A 9,080-nucleotide genomic window follows, 5' to 3' on the forward strand; every position below is an offset into this window, starting at 1 on the left:
TTTACTCAAGAGATTCAGCAAAAGCTATGTTTATGTAAAGTTTCTTGAACACCTCCAGAAACTTCTCAAACTACTTATCCAGCTTTTTCTTCTGCAGCCTCTTAGGAAAGGGAGTGGAGGATAAATCTGTTTCTCCCCTGTATTACCCTCAGGAGGAGCGTGTTCAACAATGGTCTTCCTTGGTTCCACTTTTGCTTCCTTCTGCACTTCTTCTTCCTTCTGCACTTCATCTTCAGCTAGAACTTCTTCATCCGAAACCTGAGAGTTTTCGGGATTTGCAACCTTCCCAGACCTCAATGTAATTGCCTTTACCTGCTCCTTAGCTTCCCTCTTTCCTAGTACTTCAGTGTCACTAGGAAGTTTACCAGGTTGACGATTTAGTAAAATATTGGCAATTTGCCCAATTTGATTTTCCAAGGTCTTGATAGAAACTGTTTGGCTTTTGTACATGAGCCTCAACTCTTCCAATTCAAAATTTTCATTAGACTGTTGTAGCTGGAGTTGTTGCCTTGGTGCATATTGCGGTTGTTGAAAACCAGGTGGTTCAGCTAAAGTTAGGATGATTGCGGTTGTTAGGAAGATAGGTGGCTGGTACAGGTTGCTGCGACCTCTGAAAGTTTCTCACGAACTGAGCTAATTCACTAGAAATGGCATACTGATCAGTCTCATGGGCACCAGCACAAAGCTCACAGACACTAGTGATCTGATTAACTCCATAATTAGATGGAGAAACCACCTTCATCGTCAAAGCCTTAAGTTGAGCAGCTATAGCAGTAGCTGCATCCAACTCCAGATTTCCTGCTACCTTGCCCTGAGATAGTCTCTGAGTAGGATTCTGGTATTTATTAGCAGCCATCATTTCAATCAATTCATAAGCTTCATCATAGCTTTTAGCCCACAAGGCTCATCCTGATGCTGCATCAAGCATGGGTCTAGAAGTATCACCCAAACCATTATAGAAACAGTTAATGATCATCCAGTCAGGCATCCCATGATGAGGACACTTCCTAAGCAACTCCTTATATCGATCCCAAGCCTCACATAAAGATTCTCCAGATTGCTGAGCAAATTGAGTAAGTGCATTTGTGATTGCAGCAGTCTTTGCCATATGAAAGAATTTAGTTAAGAACTTTTGAGCAAGATCTTCCCATTTGGTGATAGACCCTGGTGGTAGAGAATGTAAGCAGCACTTAGCTTTATCCCGCAGAGAGAAGGGGAAAAGCCTCAACTTAATAGCATCTTCAAAAACTCCATTGAACTTAAAAGTGTCGCAGATCTCGATGAAATTTCTGATGTGCATGTTGGGGTCTTTTGTCGGAGAACCCTAAATTGAACTGAATTCTGTATCATCTGAATCGTGCTCGACTTGATCTCAAAGGTATTAACCGAGATGGCTGGTCGAACAATGCTAGACTGAATATCATTGATCTTTGGTTGAGAGTAGTCCATCAAAGCCTTTGGATTTGCATCTGGTTCTCCCATTGCAATAAGAACTTTGTTATTCCTAGTGAACTAACAATAAGATTTACAGAAGGGGGGTTGAATGTAAATCTCAAAACTTTTTCAAGTTTTGAGCAGTTTCAAAGGCTGTGTGTTTAAGATAAACAAGTGTGTGAATTGTTTTAAGCTAATACAGACAGATATATATTCAAGCACAAAAGTACAGAACACAACAGACCTTAAAAACTTTTCTGGTGGATTTGTTGTTCCACCAGAGATGGTATTTCAAAAAATCTGTGATTCAAGAAGTTGATCACAGCTGCATCCTAGTACAAACTAGATAATTTTTCTCAAGATTTTTCTAAACAGCTCTGGAAAAATTCTATTCTAATTACTAGCTGCTACTTGGTTTATATAACACCAAGTTTACAAGTGAAGACAAAGATAAAAAGTACAATAATAAAATAAGTTCTCCACTTGTTTCTTCTCCATTTTACTCCAGTGCATTGTTGACTATTGCCTCTTTATGCTAGAGTAGAACGGCTGCTTTTTCTGATGTTCCTGAAATAGGCTACCACATCTCAGTTGTCTCTGTCAACCCATGTGCCTCTGTTTGTAGGTACAACTACCACTTGTCAACTGCTATTTAACAGAACATCCGTTGAAGCCTTCATCCGTTGATGGCTTTATCCGTTGATGTGTTAGCAGTTGAAGCTCTATCTGTTGATGCACTCATCCGTTGAAGGATGTTATCCGTTGAAGCTTTAGAGACATCCGTTGAAGCTTTGTTTCTCATCCGTTGAAGGTCTTTAAGTTATCCATTGACACCATTTCATTTATACAAAATTACAAGGCATGAAATATTTACAATTGGCCTTCCTATCTGCATATCCTTTAGTAGTCAACATGACTTATAATTTCCCTCAACATTTAAGAATTATATCTCAAATTCAGAGACTAAAATGTGCTACAACACTAGACTTATTTCTAAGTAAAGCTACACCATCAACGGATAGCCAAAGTGGTCTTATCCGTTGAGGCTACAAACACTAGATTTCTACTTAAGTGTTTTGTTAAACATATCATCAAACTAATGCACATATATTCCTAACAAACTTCTTCTTCTTTCTTAACTAAGTTCTCTTCTTCAAATTTCTCCTCGACTACAACTTCTTCCTCAGCTTGATTCAGTGTTCTCTTACGAGACCGAGAACGCATATACATACACGCTCGCTAGAGTACCTGAAACATGATAAGGAATTAAGTAAGTAATAATGTCCGAGACGCTGAACTTTAACGACCAATGATGACAAACACATAAACTAAAAATTAACACTGATATCCCCGGCAGCGGCGCCAAAAACTTGTTAGGGCTAGAACACGTGCTAATATTCACGCAAGTATACGCGATCACAAGTAATATATAATAAATTCTAGTTCGTTCCCACAGGGATAGGTTTAGGTTAATTTCAATCAATGTATTTATGCAACACTAGTATGATTATTACCCAATGCTAAGACGAATAACAAATTAAGGTTGTTTATAACTAAGATTAACTAAGAGATTATACTAAAGAACACAAACTAAGAGATTAAAAAGAGTTGAATAATATATGACACAAACATGGGATTTTAACTTCATTAAATACTTTATTCAATAGCCTTTTTATTCTTAACCTTAACATGTAATGATGATGACACTATTAAGATAACACGAAACTGATAAACGCCAACTTTCGTTGTACGAATACCATACTACCAGTCATCCACAAAAGAGATAGAAGCTGAATAAACATCAATTATATTGAGACCCTATATGTCTATAAAATTTGACAACATAACGGTTTAATGCACAAGTTATCTATCATGATTACAGAGGGCAAGTAAGATGGTTAACATTACCTATGAATCATGCATATCATATACACGGACCTATGCTAGCATGGCAAGTTCTAAACCCTTAAATTCACTTTCACTTCATTAAAGATTAACACACTATTTCGCGTCATTAAAGATTAACACACTATCTAATAAGTTCGCGATGCTTATAAGATGAATAAACACAACCAATACTAGGTTATCATACAATAACCACACACTAAGGCATCGAAACGAATTAACTAAAAAAATCCATAAATAAATTCGTTAGAACCCCACGATAGCGATTAGCCCATAATCAGACTCATCATCATCGTGGGCTCTGATAAAAGCATGGTATAATAGCGTAGTCTTTATATTGAAATAAAACCAAGTACGAAACAAGAGTATATGTTCACGAATAAGAAAACTACCATCCAAAGTTACAACTTAAAATAAAGAATCATAAGAATAAACTATATCTTATTCGCCTTAATTGAATTATGCTCTACGGTCTTCTTACGCCTTCTCCTTAAGCTCTGGTACGTCTTGTTATAAAAAACGAACATAAGTTATGTATATATAGCAGCCCATGCAGAGTAGAAGTCCAACGGATCAAAATTCCATAAAAAACAGGATTTTATTTCCCGACCTGGCGCGGTCGCGCTAAGCCGGTCTTTTAACGAGCTTTTATTCTAGACACCATCCTAACACCAAATTAGCATCCAAACAATGCCAATTCACCTGTATTCCTGATAAATGCCTGAAATGCAAATACATTACAAAACACGTTAAAAACACTAACAACTCAAGTACAAAACATCAATTCAAAGCTTTATGGAACGTTATAAAGTGTCATAAATGCCACTCAACAAGGGTCATTATGATAACTTTGGCAAGTGGAAAAGCTTCCAGATTCTTCTTGGGAGTTCAAATGTTTATGTGTGTGGGGGGGGGGGTGGATTGTGTGTTTAGGGATCTGGGACAACATTTAGGGGGACTCATCAGTAGTAATATAAATAGCAGTGTTATGTTTGCAGCTGTATTATTTTCAGTTTTAGGCTCTTCATTTTCTCAAAACAAAGAGTTAGCTTGTTAGGGTTTCAAAGTTTCTCTTGATGGAAGAAGCAAACGTCAATTTGAATGCTAGGTGGCTAATGCCTAGCAAGGGGGTTGTTAAGTGCAATATGCACAATTTTTATTCTCAGGAGTCTCTACCTAACGGAAATCACACAGGGATAGGGGCTGTGTTTGGAGATGGGGGTGGAGTCATTCTGCATATGACAGCTGGGTCTTTGGGCTTTGAGGATCAGTTGGAGAGTGAGTTACATGCATTGTTGAAGGGGCTAAAAGAGGCTTTTTACAAGGGTTACAAGAGGGTGATTTTAGAGACGGATCACATTGATGCCTACTGGGATCTTTATAACTCTACGGTGGTGGGAGGCCAACCTCAGTATGCTCATATATTATGGCAGCTAAATCAGTGTAAGGCTAATAAGAATTATAAGTATGAATTAAGGCTTGTGGACAGAGAGGCTAATGCTTTAGCTTCTTATCTTGTTGAGTATGGAGATCACCATTGGAAGCAAATGGTGATAAATTGAGGAAGACTTTGGTAGGATTGAGGAGTTATGGTACTTGGATATGGGGCTGAGTAGCGTTGATTAGAGATTCAGAGCGGTGAGGCAAGGGGAGATTGAGCCGACATTGTTGCAGGAGGAAGTGGAGGATCCTGAACAAGATGATAATGGTTTTGATGGTGCTCCAGATCAAGTCTTGGGCATGCATGCTAATGGAATAGCTGATGGTGGTGAAGATGTTAGGGCGTTAAATAATATGGAAGTGGTTATCGGTCTTCTAGCTGCAGTTCTCGGTGATGCAGATGTGGGTAATGGAGTTGGAGGTGTTGAGGTTGCTGGTGCTGCATCCCAGGAAGAGGAACCTGTCATGGAGCTTTAATCCTGAAAGATGAAGAGTTGCAGTAAATTGTTTGGGCCTTCATTTAGTTTTTAGTTTAATATTAGTATGACTAAATTAAGTATTTTGTTTTGGGTAGTATTATGATCTAGTTGGTTAAAGTTTAAGACTTGGATGTTGAAGTCCATTTTCAAATTGGGCTATATATAATGGTGGTTGTTTGGGCTTTGTCCCTTTATAATATATTGCGTTTCAAAAAAAAATACAACTAATTTGTTTGTTGATATAATGACATCGAGTTAAAACAAACAATATATATTACCTAGACTAAAACAAAATAATATTCAACCCAAACTAAAATATAATTAAAAATAAACTAAAGATAATTGCTTGAATTTGGTTGATATAAAAGTCTAATATAATGATAGGTTTTCTTCTATATCTTCAATATCCATATTATTTCAAAAAAATGAAACTAAAGATTATATTATTTTATTAAAACGAAACTGGACATTATTCGTTAATTTGTATTTTATTAACCAAGCTAAAATAAATTTATATAGTTAATCTAAGATAAAAACTTAAAATCAAAGAATATTTAGACTAACTAATATATATATATATACACACACACACACACATTTATTAGGGCTAAAAAAATTAATAATATATGTGAACTTATGTAAATATATTAAAATTTGAATATAATTACTTAAATTTTGTTGATATAATGTGTTTAAGCTGAAACAAATATCGTGTACAACTCAAGGCCAAAACAATGTTAAAATTGAAATAAAGATGATTCCACTATTGATTGTTAAAATATTGAAATAAAATAATTAATAAAATACAACAAATTTAAATAATTGAATATTAAAATTAAAAAATATAATTACAGTTATTTAAAATAACTGTGCATGGCACGGGTATAAGCTAGTTTTTATTACATTCGTATATACTTATTATCGAAGATTGCTAGTTTCTAACTCTAAATTTAAATGAAAATGTAAAAATATGCTTTAGAGGTAACGATTTGATATTCGAAATGGACACGCGTCATCGTTGACTGATTACAGATGAATAATAACAATTGAACACTTGTTTTTACATATATCTCTTCAACAATATTATTGTAAAAATACAAATATCATGTCATTCCAACCAAATTTTAATGACTAATTTAATGCATTTAACTCTACTTAAGTAAAAGTCAAGTTTTATGGAGACCACATATTTGTTGGAGACCACGGAGAACACTTATGTTCTGCAACTAAAATCTTGCATAAAAATATTGTAAAACGTATTATTTTACTAATTGTTTTCTACAAAGATCATTATTTTATTCAAAATCTTGAACATCATACATGTACTGCATGCAGAACATTAGAAAATGTTTTTTTCTACGAAACATGTTTAGTTTGTTGAACATTTGTTCAAATTACATAACATACACATTATACTTATCTATATAATCTTAAAGGCTACTATTGCCCATATAAGATTTACCGATAAATTTACCCATGACCCATGACCCGCGTTTTATTTTTTTACACACAAAACTTTATATTATACACATATCCATGGATATTTCACATTTAAATTCATTATAACCCATTTTAGAAACTACCCTAATATACACTTAACCCACTCCCTGATTGTAGCAACTGAATTATACACTTGAATTTTTTAAAATTGTTTCTCTCAGGCTGCTGCATAACTCCAGCCTCCTTTGATCTTCTCATTCGTTCCATGCTCCGTTGAACTGCTGTTAATCATGGATCTACGGTCTCAGACAACCTCTTCAAGGACTTCACTTATAGGTTTGTTTTCATTTTGAAGTCATGCTAATCATTATGCACGTTAATTGTTATCTGATTTGGTTGGTTTGTATTTTTATCCATAGGTTTGAAACGTTTGATTTGTAGCCGAGATTCATCAAATCAGGATGCAAATCAATCTTCTGTGTTGCAGCCCATCCCAAGTTTGAATGTTCTTGACTCTTCTGGTATTGTATCTTTCTTTGTCTTTCTGTTCGTATGTAGATTTGAATATAAATCATGTTCTTATATTCATTTCATGAACTTAGTTATGAAGCGTAGAAATATTTGTGTTGGCCAAGAAAATCTCAGTCCCAGTGTTACGGTTTCAAATCATCAAACACCAGGTTTTGTAATATCGTCTGGTAAGTTTTCCATATCATACATATCTCATCTGTTACATAATTTAATTTTGAAACTCATGTGTAATATATGCATTTTGTAGTGGGAATTAGGTCTCCTTTACAGCCATTATCAAATAAGACAAATGTTTTACGTGATTCCCCCCCACAACCCTTCTAACTTTATTGTTGATGTATCGTCTAATAGAAGTAGCAGATCTTCCTTCACAGGTATGTGTAGTTTCTTTACAAATGTTCTGTGCAGATGTTCAATTTCTGTATCAATGTTCATTGCAGATGTATGATGTTATGTATAATTTTATTGTATGTGATATTTGTTGATTGGTAGATTTGAAATGTATGAGCAAAAGTGTGGGATTGAGACCTGTTGGTGGATCAAATAACACTCCTTGCAGTGTTACAGTTTCACCTATTTCGGGTATTACACTTGAAGAAAATAACACTCCAACAACCAAGAACATGGAAGGAGGTGATGCATTGTTAGATATTACCAATACGTCGTGTACGTTATATTATAACTTGATACTGATATTACGAAGTTTGTATGTTCTGTTGCCTTTGCTATATGTTTAACATTAAATTGTGTTATTGGTTGCAACCGTGAAACGTAGAATACGTGGTCGCAATATTGAGAAGATTTTTACAAACCCCATGTGTATGTTGTCTTTTAATAATTTTGTTTTCAATAAGTTGTTATGATTTTCTATTTCATTATTGCCCCTAATCAGTTTCTTCCATTACTAACAATTTATATTAATAACTCTGTATTTTTTATAGTTTTTGTTCAATAATCATCTTTATCGGGAATTACAGGTGTAGAAAATAAAGTGTTACAGCGAAGAACATAAAACCATATTCCACGCCTTCAGATATGAACAAATAACAATAACATGTGTGAGTTACCTATTAACTTAATTCTCAAAATTGTAAGATTTTATGTTTGTTTTGATGGGAAAATAATTAATTTTTATTGTTGTATTTTGTTGCAGATAAGAAATGCAGAGTACGTGGTCCTAATATTGAGAAGATGTATACAAATGCCATGCGCACATTTTTTTTGAGAATATGTTGTTTTCTATTTTTTTAAAAAAACTTTACAGAATGTAATTGATTAATCCCACTTTTTGCAACAAAGGAGATGTGTACTCAAGTATTTGTTTGCTATGCAGCTGTGAAATGTAAAGGACTTGGTATGTCCTCTGTGAATAGCGGTGATGCATCTTGAAACTCTAATCCCATCTTTGAACATGGGCGAATGAGCCAACCTGGGACATCTCATTTACGTAGAAGTTGTCATAATCCCCATGAACTAAAGTTAAGAAACAATAAAGGAAAGAATAAATGTCAAGCATCTCTTCAGAAGAGGAATTTGATTTCAGATTTTGAAAATATGGTTAAAATCGACAATGCAGAGTCTAGTGATTCAGATGTTGGAATTGATGATATGTACCCTGATGACCCGGATGGTGTGATATTGAATCCAAATTTATGGCGTGGATATATGGATCTTGGTCCTCCATCAAAGTTGTGCAATAAATGTGGTGCTACTATGTAGAACGAAGAGCGTAATAATAAATCATGTCCGCGTAAAGAGCCCACGTTTTCTTTGTGCTGTCGAAATGGTCAGCTACATTTGCCAAAAGAAAGACCGCCACCAGAACCACTTGCTTCTTTGTTACTTGGCGGT

At 34.9% G+C, this 9,080-nt stretch overlaps 1 non-coding gene across 1 annotated transcript; it reads left to right on the plus strand.

Moving 5' to 3' along the window:
* Window positions 1-986: 986 nt before the first annotated feature.
* On the plus strand, window positions 987-1,093 carry LOC141663242 (small nucleolar RNA R71). The gene has a single exon (XR_012551320.1). It is a non-coding gene; the product is annotated as a small nucleolar RNA R71 (small nucleolar RNA).
* Window positions 1,094-9,080: the final 7,987 nt, after the last annotated feature.

The sequence above is a fragment of the Apium graveolens genome, chromosome 5 (assembly GCF_009905375.1).
Source record: "Apium graveolens cultivar Ventura chromosome 5, ASM990537v1, whole genome shotgun sequence".
Lineage (NCBI taxonomy): Eukaryota > Viridiplantae > Streptophyta > Magnoliopsida > Apiales > Apiaceae > Apium > Apium graveolens.